Below are 20,375 nucleotides of genomic sequence, written 5' to 3'. Positions count from 1 at the left end.
CCGCTCCGTTGACTCTCGTCCAACCCGTTCGGCAGAAATGTTGCACATGCAACACACCACCAAGACTACTGCCAGGAGCACGCTACCAATCAGGGGCTCTGTTCCTCATACGCCAACGCTCTCAGACTTTCCATCTCGAATCGGACCGGACACCGTCCAAAAGCTTCCAACACAGCTGAACACACCGAACAGATTTGCTCCCGAACTCGTCCGAGTCTCCCCAAAAGCGTTTCAGATGGCCAACGGTTGGGCCGGTGTGTTCCACGCTTTAAGAGACGCGAGGCAGGGAGCCTCGTGGGGTCTCTCACGCTAACGCGCGGCACAGCTAACGCGCCGCGCGTTAGCCACGCCGTGCCAGCAGCGGACCCGCATGTGGAACCCACAAAAACAAAGCTTGGTGAGGCTCTCTGATCGCTCATGATAAACACTCAGTAGAGCATCGCCAGCCTGTGAAGCACGCCCGATTGAAAACACACTCCATCACTCTCCCACCGTCTCTGTGTCGTCTCCGTCCCTGTTCGTTCTCATCTCTGCGGTAGATTAAATGACAATCAAACTGGTTCCAGCCGTCCTCAGCTTTGGAAGCAGCAGCCCACTGTGAGAAATACAGCCGTTCACACATCAGAGCTGTTAGCATGTCACTCCGAGCCTTCTCCTGTCCCTCTCTCTCTCCATATTTTCTCCCTCTCTCTCTGATCATCTCTCCATCTCTTTCTCCTCATTCATTCATCTCTCTCCTCTTCGCTCCATTTCTCGCTCCTTTTCTCTTCATCTCCCTCCTCTTATCTCCATCTCTCTCCTTGTCTCTTCATCTCTCTCTCCTCTTGTCTCCATCTGTTGCCTCATCCCTCCATCTCTCACTCCTCTTCTCTCCATCTCTCTCCTCTTCTCTCCATCTGTTGTCTCATCCCTCCATCTCTCCATCCTCTTATCTCAATCTCCTTCTCCTCATCTCTCCATCTCGCTCTATCCTTCTCTTCTCTCCATCTGTTCCCTTGTCTCTTCATCTCTTTTCGACTTCCTCACCTGACAGGTGAATTAAATCCTTTCTTCATGCCCGGCAGAGCGACACATCGAGCGGCAATACGATGGGATCGGATTTCCTTGGCGTAAGATTGTTTATTTTGTCTTGTTTACGAAGGGAGGTAAATCTTGTTGTTCTCTCTCAAGAGTGTTCCTTTCTCGTACATATTCCTCTCTCTCCTCTGCTCCTCCTCCTCTTCATCTACCTCCTGCTCCTCTTCCTCCTCCTCATCCCAAGTGATACTCCTCCTGCTCTTCCTCTCACTCTTCCTCTTCCTTCTGTTCCTCCTCCTCATTACGAACATGGCTCTGCTTCTCTCTCCTTGTTGTAATCCTTCGGCCCACTCTTCTTCTTCATTCTCCTCGCCTGACAGGCCTCTTGTTCTCTCCCTTCCACTCCTCTCTCTCTCTCTCTCTCTCTCTCTCTCTCTCTCTCTCTCTCTCTCTCTCTCTCTCTCTCTCTCTCTCTCTCTCTCTCTCTCTCTCTCTCTCTCTCTCTCTCTCTCTCTCTCTCTCTCTCTCTCTCTCTCTCTCTCTCTCTCTCTCTTTCCATCTCTCCCTGTCTCTCTCTCTCTCTCTTCCTACGCTGGGGAGAAGGTCATGGAAAGGTTGTTCCACACACACGCACACACACACACACACACACACACACACACGCACACACACACACACACACACTCCTGTCACTGGTAGGTCGAACAGAGATGTTGCTTCCTAAACTATACAAGGTAGAGAGAGGGCGATTTGGGTCAACCAAGTGAAGGCCTCAGAGCTGTGCCCATGCTTTGATCCTAACTGGAGAGAGAGAGAGAGAGAGAGAGAGAGAGAGAGAGAGAGAGAGAGAGAGAGAGAGAGAGAGAGAGAGAGAGAGAGAGAGAGAGAGAGAGAGAGAGAGAGAGAGAGAGAGAGAGAGAGAGAGAATTGGCCGGAACAGCCATCCGTCTTTGTGTGTGCGTGCCTGTGTCCGTATCAGAGAGAGAACGATTTTCCAGTGACAGAGTAGAGAAACGGGGTGAATGGGAGGTGAGTGCGGGGTGTGAGACAGGACAGGGAGATGGAGGGAGGGAGGGAGGGAGGGAGGGAGGGAGGGAGGGAGGGAGGGAGGGAGGGAGGGAGGGGTATGAAAAGTGCAGGCTGAGAAGAGTAAATTGAAACGGAGCCCAATCCTGTCCGACACAATCAATCTGATCCTTCTCTCCTCCTCCATGTGTCACTTAACCATCCCTCTCTCTCTCTCTCTCTCTCCCTCCCTCCCTCCCTCCCTCCGACACGGCAATGATGATGGATGGAAGGTTCGATGGTTTGACGGATAATTAAATTACAGTAAATGAAACCCTGAGACATGTCGCTTCCAAGTTGAATTTGATTGAATAAACATCACTGATTATTATCATTATTATCTCATATCTCCAACATCAACGCGGCAACGTCAAACGACCTCAAACAGAAACGTGCACTCATACACAGCAAATGAACGCAACTGCCTCAAATGAGTTCATCCACAGCCAATCACAGCACTCCTACTGTTTGCCAGGTATGCCTGGTGGCGCAGGTAGGCCTGGTGGCGCAGGTAGGCCTGGAGGCGCAGGTAGGCCTGGTGGCGCAGGTAGGCCTGGAGGCGCAGGTAGGCCTGGAGGCGCAGGTAGGCCTGGTGGCGCAGGTAGGCCTGGAGGCGCAGGTAGGCCTGGAGGCGCAGGTAGGCCTGGTGGCGCAGGTAGGCCTGGAGGCGCAGGTAGGCCTGGTGGCGCAGGTAGGCCTGGTGGCGCAGGCAGATGTCAGGCTTACACCAGGACGCCTGTAGGTATATTGCCCATAATTTGTGGTGCTCCAAGCCAGTACCCTTTTGCCTCGGAGTCCACTTCCTTTTTGTTAGAGCCAGCGGTCCAATCACCTCTGACAGAATCCACATTTCCCCGGAATCTTCCGGAACCGATCGGAGAGTTCCGGAACTATCTAGACTCCATACGGCGAACGATTCCCCCCTGAAATTGTGCTCCGATTCGCTGGCAAACCAAGGGGGAGGGATGGGCAAAGGAGGAGAGGGGGGAACTTATGCAAATACCAAGGTTGTCAAGGTTACCAATTCCTTCCCCACCCCGAAGGAGCCTGGAAAATAACCAACGTTTCAGTCCCCCAGCTTTCACAATAAGCCAAAGGTTGATGAATTGTATTACTCCGTGAGTTCCTGGCATTGTGTCGGCCCGTATCGGGTCATCTGGATCACGGCGGCCTCAGTTCACTCAGCGTAGCGGCGGAAACAAACCGAGAGTGTAATTTAAATCATTAGAAATGGATCTGGTTTTAAAGAAGATTACCCTGCTTTTTGATTAAAGAACGGCTGCAATCAAACCACATTGATGAGGTCACTTCCAATGTCAAGGGGGGTGTCGGCACTATATATTATGGGATGTTTGTGGTATCAGATAGTTAGCGGTTAGTTAGCTATGTAGATAGTGGGTCTCTGGTGTAAACGCAGCATCCTTGACTGCCCCCCCCCCCCCCCCCCCCACCATCCTGATCTTCAAGCTCTGAACAGCCTCAAACACACCGCCCACCCGCCCAGTCCCCTGGAGCGAAGGCGCCAGGTTTGAAATACTTTTCTGTGCTTTCTGCACAGAAACAGTTAATTAGTCCGCAGAGAGAAGAGGTAGGAAGACCTTGAGAAGAAAGAGGAGGGGGGGGGGAGACAGAGAGAGAGAGAGAGAGAGAGAGAGAGAGAGAGAGAGAGAGAGAGAGAGAGAGAGAGAGAGAGAGAGAGAGAGAGAGAGAGAGAGAGAGAGAGAGAGAGAGAGAGAGAGAGAGAGAGAGAGAGAGACAAGTCAGGAACAGGGAAATAGAAGCACCGATGGAGTGAGAGTGACAGACAGACTGACGGATAAAGGACAAAAGAGAGAAAAACTGAGGAGGCAGAAAAACAAGAGGAGCCGAGAGAGAGAGAAAAAACAGAGAGCGAGAGAGCACAAGAGTTTAACACTGACCGCACTGGCGAGAGCAGCTGGGTTTTTCTCTGTGTGTGTGTGTGTGTGTGTGTGTGTGTGTGTGTGTGTGTGTGTGTGTGTGTGTGTGTGTGTGTGTGTGTGTGTGTGTGTGTGTGTGTGTGTGTGTGTGTGTGTGTGTGTGTGTGTGTGTGTGTGTGTGTGTTAAAGCCACAACAAAGGCCAAGAGTCCCTGAGCGGCTGTTTTTCTGGACTCTGTAGCGACCACACTCTACAATAGCGCACGTTTCGGTGCTTGGGTTGTTTGTGTGTGTATGTGTTGGTGTGTGCCGCTCTTTGGTCTCCTGTGGTGGGCCTGGTCGAGCTCACTCACAAGCACACGTCTGGGAGTGCAGACCTCCAAAGACCAGGCTCAGCCCAGCCACCAGTGCACACCATGAGACTAGAACCTCAAATCCCTCAAAGCGTGGATCAACCAATCATTAACCGATACATACACGACGCATTCAAAACATTTGTAACTGCTTTTTGAAAGCATCCTCTAAAATTGTACGTTGAATTTTTGAATACTTTGTTTTTCCTGTCGTGGACTACAGCCCCGAGTTCACCGATCTGTCACAGTCGAACCTCCTCAGCCAGTGTACGCACCAGGGGAGACGTACAACATGAAACCAGTGTCCAACCTGTTCCAACTGAGGACTTGCCCTCAACCAGCGGTTTGAGAGCAGTCGATTGAACAAGTTATGCCGGATTAAAAGGTATTGGTGCACTGGTTTCATACGCAATAATATATTTATTTGGTCCAAAGCTACTAAACGTGAATTCAGATGCAGGTCAGAGTAATTTTGCTCATGGAAGCCCAGTACCTTTCAACTGTCCACTATAATTTATAGTAACATGTTTAATGTATTAATTGCACATTAGTGGAGGTGGAATTAACACAGTTGGAAGGCCAGACAGCATCATGCTCCCACAGGTGGGCTTCCTGTTGAGTCAGCATCACTTCCTGTCATCCCAACAAGTCACTTCCTGTGCCCTCTCATATTTTCCTAATTTCTGAGGCTCAGACGGCATTGTCTAGATGGTCTCCCTTTGTGAGTCATTTGATCTGTATCCCTCCCGTTTTGCTTCCTCAATGCTCTCATTCCCTTTCCCACAGTTCGCTTTTCTTCACTCTGCGTGTCTCTCTATCTCTTCATATATGTCTGCGTCTCTATGTGTCTCTCTATGTGTCTGTGTGTGTCTCTCCATATAAGGTCTCTCTCTGTTGGGGGGGGGGGGGGGGGGGGGGGACTCACCATGGGGAGAGAGTCCTCTAGTCCCAGACGAACAGACAGGATTTAACGACAGAGCTCTTAAAGCTATTCACTGGTCAGCCGTTAAACTACACTTATCCAAAGTGACTTGCGGTGATTTCAGGAGCGTGTCATTAAGGAGAAGGTATGGGCCGGGGTTAGCTCGCCTTCAGGTCTGACCGGGGACATTCTGGTCGTTCCAACCGACCAGATGCGATCCTTCCCCCTCTCGTCATGCTCCCAGCGTATGCGTTTTCCTCATCCGATTCGTGTGTTTTTCCACCATATTAGCGCGAATGCGTTCCCTCTCTCGGCAAAGTGACTGAAGCGCCGAGGCGTTCCCGTCTCGGTCAAGGGGAGAAAAGCGGCCTTCTGTTCTTGAATCCCATCCTAGCTCCCAGTGGGGGCGAGAAATCCTTTTCTGCTCAAGTTGGACAAATATCAAATCCACACTCCTCACCAGTCCAACCAACAGACGGACCCACGTCCTCCCCCTCTCCCTCTCCCTCTCTCCCTCTCTCTCTCCCTCAAAGTGTATTCCCTTCTGAGGTTGTGCACGGCGCCCGGTATGCGGAACGCCACGGCGCTGAGAGGCGTGTGTCTTGAGGGCGGCGGTGCAGGCCGCTGGCCGCGTCGGGCCGTTTTCGGATTCCTGACAGGGTTCCATCGGCAGCCACGGCCTCTGCTGGCGCCCGGGGAAACGGTTTGGCAGGGAGTCGGCGCAGTTTGTTGGCAAACGACGGCGCTGACGAATAAATTAAACAAACACATTCTCCCGGGGTAGTTCTCCAATTTTTGCAACCATCCATCGCTCTCTCTCTCTCTCATCACCTCTCTCTCTCTCCCCCCCTCTCCCTCTCTCCATCTCCCTCTTTCTCCATCACTGCCTCTCCCCATCTCCCCCTCTCACTGTCTTTCTCTCTCTCCCCCTGCCTTTCTGTCTCCCCTGCTCTCTCCCTCTCGGAAATCTGAATTGATGGATATTCTAATGAAAGATCATTTACTTGGTTATGCAGGCAACATGTATTCCCATACACACACACACACACACACACACAGTGTTAATATTAGAATCCTGCCTGTATTTTGTCACCACGGAGCTGTGTGTTATCACATCTGTACGCTGGGGAAAATATTACTATGAAGTGACAATAGAGCGGCATCGTGAATAGAAGAGAGGGATGGTTTGTGTCTGAAGAGGAGAGAGACAGAGGAAAGGAGAGACAAGAGGTGGAAGTGTGAGGATGGCAGTAGAAATCCTTGAACTAGGAGTTATGAATAAGGGCTTTCACTGTTTTACAACAGCATTCCAACTGCTATTTTCTACCTCAACCGGCAAATGTAGAAATGCAAGTGGCTGTTGTTCTTTTAACAGAATAAGGGGTCGAAAGTTTGAGTTGTGTTGAAAACTGATTCAAGGCAATATGTACTGAAAGACCAAAGAAAAACGTTTTAAGCAGGACCACCCAGCTGTAATAACTCATCCCGCAGATCCTCCCCTGTGCGTTCAACAAGGTGGCTGAACACACGGGGATTACAAATGATTTTTACACGACATGTCGTACCAGGTCACTGTTCACTGGCTTTTATGAGAAAATAGTGATGCAAACCCCCCCCCCCCCCCCCCGAAAAAAGCACTTCCAACCCAGACTCGAAAAGCGATGATCGTAAATATATTTAACTGCTGTGCTCCTACCCGTGGCGATGGCGAATCCCTGCTCAGGATTAAATAGCTGTCACAACATCATTACACACGCTTGAGCTGTGGATGTGTTCTGCGTCTGCTAGCCGGACGGGCGGGCAGGCAGGCAGGCAGGCAGGCAGGCAGGCAGGCAGGCAGGCAGGCAGGCAGGCAGGCCTCCGGTCCGCGGAGGACATTCAAACACACACATAACGTCACCCACCGACGGGGCGAAATAAAAAAAAAAGACAGACACGGGCACCCGTTTAGTCCGGGGAAAAAAAAAAAAAGCCGAAAGAGTTTCCCGAATGAAAAATAAAGAAGGTTTCGGCTCAGCGGCCTTGCGCGTCGATCAAACGCCTGGGCGGTCATGCGCAGCCTGCCTGGCTGGGCACGGCTGTTGACCTTCAATCTGTTTCTGTCCAATTTCAGCCGTTAAGAAGCCGCCCCCGGACCGGCCCCGGACACGGTTGGCCGGAGAGGACGGACGGCCGGTCGGTTCGCCGTGCGTCGGGGTTTATCATCCCGTGTGTGCGTGCTTGTGTGCGTGTGTGTGTGTGTGTGTGTACATATGTGTGTGCGTGTGTGTGTCCAGTTGTTTATGCGTGTCTGCATGCGTGTGTGTTTGTGTTTCAGTGGAGGCTAAGCTAGTGTGTGTGTGTGCGCGTGCGTGTGTGCGTGTGTGCGTGCGTGCGTGTGTGTGTGTTCAGCTGTTTATGCATGTGTGTTTGTGTTGGGTGGAGGCTTGGCTAGTGTGTGTGCGTGCGTGTGGCTCGGCTATGTGTCTGTGAGTATCGAATCTGCATTGAAATGTTGTGGGTATGACATTTTTGAGTGTGTGCGCATGCGTGTGTGTATGCGCGTCTCGGCTCTGCGTCTCTATGTATCGAGTCTGTATTGAAACGTTGGGCGTATGACATTTTTGGGGCAACGCCGTTTTTCATTCAGGGCGGTTTGTTCCCGTACGGACTCTGAAATTGATTAAACCAAAATGCCATGACCTTATTAACCGTCTTCACGTCAAACATAAACAATGACGAACGCAATGCAAATGTGAATAAACTCAATATGAAACTGCATTAAAAGAGTAACATCTTCAATTTTAGACAACAATTGCCCACAATGCATCATGGCGGGGACAATCACCCACAATGCATCATGGCAGAGACAATTGCCCACAATGCATCACGGCTGGTATATCATTGCAACCGTAGTCCTAGTGAACGTATTCATCAAGTATCGTTCGCCGTAGCTCTACATTCGACAAGATACAATCTCAGTTTCAGTTCCACGGAGGGTGGTGTGGATGTTACACAGGGTGAAGGCTACGTTTTCCAGAGCTTTCTCCAAACTTCCTCCAGGACAGGACAGGACAGGACAGGGTCAGATGTCACCAAACAGATGTAAACAGACCCGCCGTGGAGCGGAATAATGGAACAATACAGTGGAGATTGCAGAGCCGGAATGCTGATATGGTGACCCTACAAATCACCCGCGTTTGGCATTGAAATTCAACGCCCACGCGCGGACTGCACCACCAGTGGCCCCCTGACTCACGGAGTTACTGTATGCACTGATTAGGGGCACTGCCGTTGGAAAGCTCATTTTTCAGCCAAACAAATATTACGTAAGAGTCTTTGGATTTTATTCAAATCTTGTCCTTCTTACTTTGGAAACCAGAAATGTACTAGGAGTCGCCGCAGACCGGTAGTGAGTAAAATAGGCATGCAACCTCTGTAGGGCCTTGAGAGACGTTTTTAATGCAGTATCGTCTTGTGCACGTCTAGAGTCTTGTGTTTTGTACCACTGTGCATGACAAGGTATTATAGTGTCTAGGATGTGTTCAGACGACTAGCTAGGTGAGCTGGGTTCAATCACCAATATCCGCAGCCTAGCCTGACTAGCAAGATGCCCAGCTACTTACCAGCACAATGATAACTTAATTTGAATACACTGCAAGTTACTTTAGATCAGAGCACAGTAAATGTTTGCACCAGTAAAATAGTACATTGCTGTTAACGAGAAAATAATGTTTGCACAAACTCCGGCAACAATATACGCACAAATTAAAAGGGCAAGTAAGAAAGAGAAAATGGTATTAGTGCAGCCACAGTTGTGGCGGCATTAAGCAAACAATCTCACTGCTTTTCTCTGCCTTTAAAAGAACCGGCACAAGGGCTAAACATAGAAAGGCCATTAACTTCTGTTTTCCCAAAGAGTACTTAAGGACAACTTTCATAATTCAGGGAACTGAATTGGACGTTAAATACCTACTTTCAGAGGAGTTTCCCCAAGCCCGGATCACAGAACTGGTTCCAAATGCGTGTTGGCTAATCCTTTCACAGACTGTTTTTTTTATGTAAAGTAGCAATCAAAACAGAGCTGGTTTGAAGCAGCGCCCCAATTAATGACAGCTAGCGATCCGCGTTGCCGCTAATCCGACGTGAAGGACAGGCATCACGGAAACAACTTTGAAATTATTAGCTAACTGAAGTAGTATTAGATGCTAATCCCGCTCTTATGTTTAAGATTAGCAGCGAGCTAGCCCCCCTGCTCTCGTCCCCGTTAGCTAGACTCTGGCGCTCATCTTTAGTGACATCCTCTCGGATACCTGATAAAAAATAATATCATACTTCTTTTATTAAGTTAAAGACCAAGACTGGTTATCAAATACGGGAAAGAACTGTCACTGTTGGAGAAGACCGATTATGAGGGCTACAGCTTGAAACATTCTTATTTTGAAAAATATGGTCTTTGCCAAACCCTTTCTTTCTCAATAAATAACATATATACATTTTGCTCTGCATCGTTATTCATCACATGTATCCATTGTACTCTTTTAACCAATTCCTTTCCGTCCAGTTGTTAATGCGTGTGTGCAATGTGTGTTTGTGTTTGAGGTGAGGCTTAGCTAGTGTGTGTGTGTGTGTGTGTGTGTGTGTGTGTGTGTGTGTGTGTGTGTGTGTGTGTGTGTGTGTGTGTGTGTGTGTGTGTGTGTGTGTGTGTGTGTGTGTGTGTGTGTGTGTGTGTGTGTATGCATTGTCCAGTTGCTTGTGCATATACGTGTGTTTCTTTGTGTCCAGTTGTTAATGTGTGTGTGCAACATGTGTGTTTGTCTTTGAGTTGAGGCCAAGCTAGTGTGTGTTTGAATTTGGTTCTATGTGTATATTTCTGTTCATGTGTGCATACGGTTGCGTGTATCATATCGATCTGCATTAAGCTCAAAGGCGTTCTGGTCTTTCCGTGTGCAATTTCGTACGTGTTTGGGCGGAGCTACTAGCTCCATGAGCATCTGTGTGTATTTCTGTGTGTGCATCTGTGTGTGTGTGTGTGATGATCCTGTGTGTACATTTGTGTATGTGTGTGACATGCTACAACAAACAGGAAAAACACATGAATAAAAAAAATTATAAATATTGTAAATAATTTGCTGTAGCTTCCAGGCGTTTCACTTGAACGGCTACGGTTAAAGCCAGGACCTCTGACCGTGTGTGTGTGTGTGTGTGTGTGTGTGTGTGTGTGTGTGTGTAAGCCTTAGGAAATCACCAGAGGGTTTTATGGAGGAAGGGATTGGAGAGGAAGATGAAGATGAGGAAGGGGCAAACATTGATGGAGGGAAGCGCAGGAGATGGAACAACACAGCGTGGAGAGAGGAATTGACACACACACACACAATACACACACAATTAACACACAGGCACTGAGAGACACACAAGTAAAACAAACACGTTAACACCCAAAGCTCAAACTGCATGGTAACTTAGCACATGCTGGCTTTGACTTTTTAATTATTGCCAAGGCACACACACACACACACACACACACACACACACACACACACACACACACACACACACACACACACACACACACACACACACACACACACACACACACACACACACACACACACACACCCTCACATAAACCCTTGTGTGCGTCCACAAATGACAGACAGACACACACTTTCACTTTCTTACTGTCAGACTAGCTCAAAGTTTCAAGCTACATTTTTGGGAAGACGATATATTGACTCATATATATTGTTTTATTAAATAGTGAATATTAAATAATATAATAATAAACCATTCTGGACCAATCAGGGAGCAGGACCACTGGAGTCAGAAACATCCATCAACCGCTCCAGCCCGGTCCCAGCGAACATTCTTAAAAAAGCTTGGTCAGAGGTTCAGAAAGTACTCCATAAATGTTGGTTCAACTTGAAATATCACCTCCAACCTTCATGTAAAAAAATGGATTCTGCTCCAGTGCTGTTCCGGTTTAAAGTATAGCGTGACTGCACTCCCCAATGCTGCTAAAGCCCCTCAATGTATTCCGCCGGCGTACCCCCCCTCCGAAATGATAAAGTGCAACCGCCACAACCACTTACTGCAGAAGTCCATCCCGTGAAAACAACCTAATTCAATTGCAACTTCTTGCGGCTGTTTAAAGTTTTTGCTCACGGTGACGACAACAACAACAAAATAAACTCCATTTAGAAAGAATTAGCGATGAACAGCAGTGTGAAAGCGAGACGTCATGGTAGTCCACACTTCCTCGTCCGTCGTTCACCGATATTCAAGCTAGCGTCTATTAAGAAAGAATTAGCGATGACCAGGATTTACATGAACACATAAACAACATGACCCACATAGGTCCCGACGACGACATGAAATAACAAGACGTCATGGAGCAGTATGGATCGCCTACCCCCACCTCCTCCACCCATGAACCGCAACGCTTCATGGGAAAGCGAGACGTCATTGGCATCCGCACAACTCCGGCGTTCCGTGATGTCCACGCTAACCTCCCTGACGCCCGTAGCCTTTGGCGTCGGCCGCGGCCCCCGTAGAATGCGAGCGTGTTTATAGATAGCGAACGACGCTGGTCCGAGTAAATACCTCCGGTCACCAGACACCCTCGGACCAGGATCTATGGCTAGCTTACCGTCCCCACACACACACGTTCTGTCGTCCTTCATGTGAGCCGATAAACGGCCGCGACACTGAAAATACATCGAAAATGCACAATTTGGGGACCGTCCGAAGAAGCGACGAGCTCTGGAATACCCTCCACCTCGCTCGCTCACCACACACACACATTTCCTTACGTACCAGATGTATATTTGATAAAAGGAAGCCTGCAGGTGTTGCCGAGTCCTGCTAGCGTTCCCGAGATTCCCCGCGGGAGTCCTGTCCACACTATTCTAACTTTCACACATTATTTTTAAAGTCCTAACTTGGGTGGGGACATAAATAATACATCATGTCAGACTCCCAGGCAGAGGGAATGACCCCCCGGGCCCAGACGATCCAGGTGTGGTTCCTGACATTAACAACACAAGGCCTATTTCAGCAGTGTGCGCCGGTGTGTAGTTGTGCCTGTGTGTGTGTGTGTGTGTGTGTGTGTGTGTGTGTGTGTGTGTGTGTGTGTAGTTGTGCCTTAATGTGTGTGTGTCTCTGTGTGTGCTTGTGTTTGTGTCTGTGTGTGTGCTTGTGTGTGTTTGTGTCCGTGTCTGTGTGTGAGTGGTTGTGTCTGTGTGTGTGTGTGTGTTTGTCTCTGTGTGCGTGTGCTTCTCTGTGTGTTTGTGAGTGCGCGTTGGAGGTTTTGTGTGTCATTTCTCATGCGGTCGAGATAGCCGAAGAGACACAGAAGCTGGCGTAATGAGCTAATCCGTCTTTTGCTTGCTAGGACAGGAATGGGAGTGTGCTCTTTATGTTTTGGTTCACAGTAGTCTGTCTGGTACTTTGGGTTGGAGGTCTGGGAGACTCAAGTCTAAGGGTTCTCGTTCTCAAGGCTTTTTGGGTTCTAGTTCTAAGATTCTCTAGTCTTTTCGGTTTCTCAAGACTTTTCAGTCCTAGTTCTTCGTCCTTAATTTTTTTTTTTTTAAGTTCTGAGTCTGTAGTCTTTACAGTTCTGGTTCTGAGTCCCTAGTCTTTACAGTTCTGGTTTTGAGACTCTAGTCTTTTAGTTGCAGTTCTGAGTCTCTAGTCTTTACAGTTCTGGTTCTGAGTCTCTAGTCTTTTCCCTTTGGTTCTGTGATTAGATTAGTTTCCTATTTTGCCTACCAGAAACAAAGAGAGAGAGAAATACAGAACGTAGAAACGGGGAAAAAGCGAGAGAGAGACGGAGCGAGAGAACGAGCGTGTACGAGAGAGAGAGCTGAAGAGCAGGAGAGAGAGGCAGAGCGAACAAGAGGAACAGAGACGTAGGAAGAAGCCTGGACTGCAGACCACATTTGACTCACTGGCGGAATATGGAGCTGGAAGGATGTTTCCAGAGACATGAATCATTAGGGGGGGGGGGGGGAAGAGAGAGAGAGAGAGAGAGAGAGAGAGAGAGAGAGAGAGAGAGAGAGAGAGAGAGAGAGAGAGAGAGAGAGAGAGAGAGAGAGAGAGAGAGAGAGAGAGAGAGAGAGAGAGAGAGAGAGAGAGAGAGAGAGAGAGAGAGAGATCTTCATTCCTGTTGTGATGTATCACCGCCTCGCTGGTCGGGTTTCATGCGGCCGGTCGGATCTCGAAAGAAGCCGACGGCGGCTCTTTACCATAAGACCTCCCTTATGGACGGAGGATTACCCTGTGTGTGTGTGTGTGTGTGTGTGTGTGTGTGTGTGTGTGTGTGTGTGTGTGTGTGTATCTGTTTGTGTGTGTATAATGTGTATCTATTCTGGTGTGTGCGTCTCAGTTGGTGTGTGTGTATCTCTGTTGATGTGTGTCTCTCTGTTGGTGTGTGTGTGTATCTCTGTTGGTGTGTCTCTCTGTTGGTGTGTGTGTGTGTGCATCTCTGTTGGTGTGTGACGTGTCTCTGTTGGTGTGTGCGTCTCTGTTCATGTGTGTACGTGTGTGCATGTGTCAGTGTGTGTGTGTGTGTCTCTCTGTCGGTGTGTGTGTAAGCATCGCTGTGTTTGTGTGTTTGATCACTTTAAAAGGGCAGGAAAGGAGGAGGAATGTTTACGTGTTGAAGAAAGAGGGTGAGGGAGAAAGAGAGAGAGAGAGAGGACTTAAGATACAGTGGAACAGGTTTGTTCATCAACACGTCATGCCAATAAAGCTTTATTGAAATGAACAGAGAGAGAGAGGGGCGAGAGAGAAAGAGAATGATATATAAATATAGAGAGAAAGACAGACAGGGAGCGAGGGTATATATAGAGTTAGAGACAGTGAGGGGGATGCATAAATATGTATAAATAAAGAGAGGGAGAGAGAGTAGGGGAAGGGGTGCACTGATGTAAATAGCAACACTGAGAGGAAACACTGCGTATACAAGGGAAAGGGAAGGGAGCCACGACAGTAGGATACACACACACACACACACACACACACACACACACACACACACACACACACACACACACACACACACACACACACACACTCACAAGCGCCCACACACGCAAGCGCGCTGACGCACACATACACGCGCAGGCTAGCTACACACTCCTTTTATCTAAACAAAAACATTTCCCAATTCCTTGACGGGATAGATTTCTATCATGAGTTGCCCCAGAGGGATTCAAACTCCTAACCACTGCCTTGTTCAGCACTACACACTTGGCTTTTCAAGAGGGAGAGAGAGAGAAGGATATACAGGCTTAAGTGTATCAGCAAATATATATAGGGTCCAGACCTCGGCTGACACACACACACACACACCAGGGTCTAGGCATGCGCACGAGAGGAGAAAAACGCTATTTAAAGCCAGGTGTGTGTGTGTGTGTGTGTGTGTGTGTGTGTGTGTGTGTGTGTGTGTGTGTGTGTGTGTGTGTGTGTGTGTGTGTGTGTGTGAGCCAGGGTTCACACACCCACACACACCTGGCATTGACTGCACCTTTGAGTTGTGTGTGCGTTTTATTATGTCAAAGAGTGCACCAAAATGGCTCCCCGCTCCAAAAAGACCGAAATCACAGAGTACAATTTGACACAGGGGGAGATGTTTCAAACCCTCCACCTCGGTTTGAAGCGGAGGTTTCCATGACGCCAGGACCCATGGGCCGATGCAGAATAATTTTTTGAACAGACAACCCATACCCGGTGTAGTGTTTCAAGGTTTTCCAGTTCGTCGGGAACAAAGAGGGGAAGCCGGGGTTGTTTGAGATCATCGGTGGATCTCCCCGCTATGCCTGACGCACAAACTCCATTTCCGTTTAGATCATTTAGCAGACGCTTTTATCTAGAGTCACTTACAATAAGTATATTTGTCAGAAGAAAGAGAAACAACAATATATATCGCTGTCGGAATAGTAAGGATGTTGATAAAACCAAGTGCCAATCGCTGACGTTCACCTGGTTGACCCATCCCGCCTACAACAAAGATAGCGAGGGTTAAAGGCTACACAATGCTCAGTACTATGTTTAAGTGCCAGGACGTACAACATACAATAAGTGTGTACATCAAGTACCGGGATGCAAAAAATACAATAAAATGCGTACATTAAGTACCCCCAGGTTTCAATGTTTTGCTCTTTGGTTTTTTTAACACAATAAACAGATAGTTCTTGAGCCTTGTTCCGTTCCTGTAATGTTTATTTTTGTATTACAACATTCTATATTACATTCTATCACTAGTATTTACAGTTTATATTGAATCATTAGAAGGACACTCCTAACCCAAAGTGACTTACATTTTCATTTAGGGAATTTAGCAGACGCTTTTATCCAAAGCGACTTACATCAGTTCCTACACACATTGACGCACCGACGGCAGAGTCATCCATGCAAGGACAGGAGCAGTCAGGGTTAAGTGTCTTGCTCAGGGATACATCAACACTCACATCAACACAGGAGGAGCTGGGGATCGAACTAGCAACCTCTCGGTTACAAGACAACTGCTCTACCTCCTGAGCTGAGCCGACTTCCAGCGAGCTCTTTACTAGATGAATGAGGCTAATGGGGAGGTAGTGGTCAGGCCCTCAGGCAGACCGTCACAGGCAGACTGCCCTGGGGATTGAACCCAGAACCTCCAGCCTTGGGAGTCAAACACCCTAGTTAACAGTCTAGTTAACAGGGCATATGTTTCGTGCCACGTTACATCGGGGGCATGTCCCCCTGATGATCGCATCGCGCTTCAAAGCCCCTCCGTCTCCTCATTGGCCAAGTTCAACCAACAAAGGAGCCCCTTTTCTGCTACGGCCCAGCACTGCACTGACCTGGGTCAAAGGTCAGAGGGGGGGGGGGGCGCAAGTTGACCCTGTTAACACTGGAGGGGAACGTCTGTCTCTCTCTCTCTGTGTCTGTCTGTCTGTCTGTCTGTCTGTGTGTCTGTCTGTGTGTGTGTGTCTGTGTCTGTGCGTGTGCGTGTGTGTGTGTGTGTGTGTCATAAGGCTTATTTAAGCTCCCTCCACTCACACACACTCCCCCCTGTGTTTGGCTTGGGGGCCTCTCACGGCCATTACCATTTAAATATGAATACCAGCGGAGGCGCCCCAGTGTTGGGGTCCACACACTGCCGTAGGGTGTGTGTGTGTGTGTGTGTGTCTCTGTGTGTTTGTAAGTGTGATTATGTATGGGTGTTTCTGTGAGTGTGTGTATGCAAGTGTGAGTGTGTGGTTGCGCGAGTGTGTGTGCAGTAGCGTGTGTGCACGTGTGTTGATGTGAGGTTGTGCGTGTGTGTATGTGGTAGTGCGCGTGTGTGTGTGCGGTAGCGTGTGTGCATGTGTGACTGTGCGGTCATGTGCGGTAGCATGGGTGTGTGTGTGGTAGCGCAAACGAGTGTGTGTGTGTGACTGGTAGCGCAAGTGTGTGAGGTGGCGTGTGTGTGTGTGTGGTAGTGTGTGCGAGCGTGTGTGTGTGAGTGGTAGAGCGAGTGTGTGCGGTAGCACGTTTGTGCGTGTGCGTGTGTGTGCGTGGTAACCGGGGTCAACGCCGCGGGCTTGCGTCACCGGTGAGCCGACTCCCTTGATGTAGGTCCCGGGGGTGTTTGCTGAGCGGCTTGTGGGGCCGTAAAGAGACCTGGGGGGGGGCCCGTAAAGACCGACTGGGAGCAGGGGGGGCTCGTAAACCACCAAGCTCCTGCCTCCATGACACACACCTTCTCTACAGTGTGTGTGTACAACTGTGTGCTCCTTACGGAGTGAGCACTGAGGAGGGGAGGTGTTCTCTCTGTGTGTGTGTGTGTGTGTGTGTGTGTGTGTGTGTGTGTGTGTGTGTGTGTGTGTGTGTGTGTGTGTGTGTGTGTGTGTGTGTGTGTGTGTGTGTGTGTGTGTGTGTGTGTGTGTAAAGACCTAGGTTGTGGTCTCCAGACCCTCTTTGATGGGGTGATTCTGGTCAGGCTCTGCACTGTCGGCAACACCAACACACACGCTTTTATTTTCAGCAGCGGTTGCGCACTTAAATAGGTTCTCTCCTCTCGTGCGCATGGCCAGACCCTGATGTCGCTGATCTCAAGTCAGCGTTTTCAAACCCACATCCGTTTTCGCGGCCTCTCCCTGGCTGGCTGCACTACGCGCTGCCAAAACTCCATCCAGTGCAAACCAACTCCAAAAACCGAGGAAACGTTCGCAACATGAGCATCGTCAAATCATCATCATCATCATCATCATCATCAAAGCTCGGCCCGGACCAATCAGATCACTCAAGCAAGGGTGAGCTGAGCCAACCATAGCTGGTCTTTGGTGTGCTTCTGTTCAGAGAAAGCTGTGGTTTGGATGGCGGGGGTTGTGCGCCATTAGATTACACCACACAGAGACAGAGAGAGACCGAAGCAGAGACAGAGAGAGAGACAGACAGAGACAGGCAGACAGACAGACAGACAGACAGAGGGAGAGAGAGAGAGAGAGAGACCGAAGCAGAGACAGAGAGAGAGACAGACAGAGACAGACAGAGAGAGGCACACAGACAGACAGACAGACAGAGGGAGAGAGACAGAGAGAGACAGAAGCAGAGACAGAGGCACACAGACAGACAGACAGACAGACAGACAGACAGACAGAGGGAGAGAGAGACAGAAGCAGAGACAGAGAGAGAGACAGACAGAGGCACACAGACAGACAGGCAGATGGAGAGAGAGAGAGAGAGACAGAAGCAGAGACAGAGAGAGAGACAGACAGAGAGAGGCACACAGACAGACAGACAGACAGAGGGAGAGAGACAGAGAGAGACAGAAGCAGAGACAGAGAGAGAGACAGACAGAGACAGACAGAGAGAGGCACACAGACAGACAGAGGGAGAGAGACAGAGAGAGACAGAAGCAGAGACAGGCACAGGCACACAGACAGAAAGACAGACAGACAGACAGACAGAAGCAGAGACAGAAGCAGAAAGAGACAGAGACAGAGACAGAGACAGAGACAGAGAGAGAGAGAGAGAGAGAGAGACTGACACTCAGAACCTTGATAACGCGGCAGGTACTGACTCCTGCATCGTGCTCCAGAAGGCCAGAGGGTAGAGACCAGAGGGTAGAGACCCCCGTCTTTGGGGATCAAACCCAGAATAACCCGACCATGCACTCCACTATCCGGCTGCCAGGTCCCACCAATCACAGCTTGCCAATTATCGAAAGAGGGCCTCCTCTGCTCCTCTAACAACCTGCCAGTGGATCAACCAGGTGTCAGGAAACACCGGGTTCTACCGGCCAATCACGCCTCTCGCTGCTAATCACCACCGTCAGCGGCGTGCGAGAGGAACCAATCAGCTGGCTGCGGTTCTCTACCTTTGTAGTGTCAGCGGCCCGAACGGAGACGCCGCCGGCTCACACGTCTCTCTCTGTGGCTCATCCTAACAAGGAAGAACGAGAGAGAGAGAGAGAGAGAGAGAGAGAGAGAGAGAGAGAGAGAGAGAGAGAGAGAGAGAGAGAGAGAGAGAGAGAGAGAGAGAGAGAGAGAGAGAGAGAGAGAGAGAGAGAGAGAGAGAGAGAGAGAGAGAGGCTAGCTGGGATAGAATGTGAGAGGGAGTGAGATAGAGAGCGACGAGAGACACGAGAGAGCGACAGAGAGAGAGAAGGGAGCTGGGAGAAAGAGGGTGAGACAGAGAGAAATGAAATCGCTCCAGCCACACATTCCTGCACCTGGGACTAGAGTGGCTTTGATTCTACACATTCTGAATTCCTCACAGCCTCAGAGGGAGCGTTGCAGGTGGAGCAGAGTTTAGGGTCGTGGTGGAACAATGTGTGGTGACGGGGGGAGGGCGCTGGTGAGGCTGATGGAAGAAGTTGTGGGGACGATGGAGGTCATGGTGTCGATAAGGAGGATGATGATGTTGATGATGATGACGGTGGTGGTGGTGTTACTGTTGGGGGAGGTGGTAAAAGAGGTGGATGTGATAGAGATGGAGGTGGTGGTATAGTTCGGGGTCAGAGGTGGTGGTGATGTTGGGGGTGGAGGTGATGGTGGCGGTGGTGGTATAGTTTGGGGGTGGAGGTGGTGGTGGGGGTGGAGGTGGTGGTGATGGTGTGGTTGGAGGTGGTGGTGGTGGGGGTGGTGGTGGTGAAAGTGATGGTGGGGGTGGTGGTGGTGGGAGTGGAGGTGGTGGTGGTGGTGGTGGGGTTGGAGTTGGCGGTGATGGGGTGGAGGTGGTGGTGGTGGTGGTGGTGGGGTTGGAGGTGGCGGTGATGGGGTGGAGGTGGTGGTGGTGGTGATGGTGGGGGTGGGGGTGGTGGTGATGGAGGCGGTGGTGATGGGGGTGGAGGCGGTGTGTGCAGGTGTGCTCCTGAGGAGGTGTGGTCCTGAGGAGAGGCTCGGTGGTAGTCAGGGTAACGGTTCCCCGGGCAGCGCTCTAAACGCTTGCATTGATTTTCATTTTGAGGGGAAACCTTCCCAGTCGATCAATCTCTCCCTCCACTGGCCAGGCAGACCCCCCGGCCCCCCGGCCCCCCAACAGCCAGTTAGACCGAGAGTCAGGTAGTCAGTCAGTCCAACAGTTAGTCGTTCAGTCAGTCAGTCAGCCACTTAAACAGTGATTCAGTCAGTCCAACAGCTCGTCGTTCAGTCATTTCAACAATTAGTCGTTCAGTAAGTTCAACAATTAGTCGTTCAGTCAGTCAGTACAACGATAAGTCGTTCAGTCAGTCAGTCAGCTCAACGATTAGTCGTTCAGTCAGTTAGTCAGTACAACGATAAGTCGTTCAGTCAGTCAGTCAGTCACTTCAACAGTCAGTCAGTCCAACTGTTAGTCATTCAGTCAGCCAACCCGACAGTGACAGTAGGTATGATGAAATCCTTACGGGAATCAGTAACACGAGATGCCTTCCCCAGCCTCATCCTTATGCGTTTGTGGCGGTGGTGTCAGGGTGGGGCGAGGGGGGGGCATTCCAGCGCTCGCTCCTTCACGCTCCCACTCAGCGCGTCTCCCAAATGCGTTGCGGTCTCATCTGCATGCTCCGACACCCTGCTGGGACCGGGAAGCTTCACAGAAACCCTCTTCATTAGCAACCGCTGGGGCTCTCTCCCTCTCTCCTCCCCCCTCCCCTCCCCCTCCCTCCTCCTCCCCCCCCCCTGTAATGAGACCA

Source organism: Gadus morhua, chromosome 22 (genome assembly GCF_902167405.1).
Source record: "Gadus morhua chromosome 22, gadMor3.0, whole genome shotgun sequence".
In the NCBI taxonomy this organism is placed as follows: Eukaryota; Metazoa; Chordata; class Actinopteri; order Gadiformes; family Gadidae; genus Gadus; species Gadus morhua.
The sequence above is the reverse complement of the archived record's forward strand: the minus strand, read 5'-3'. Positions refer to the sequence as shown.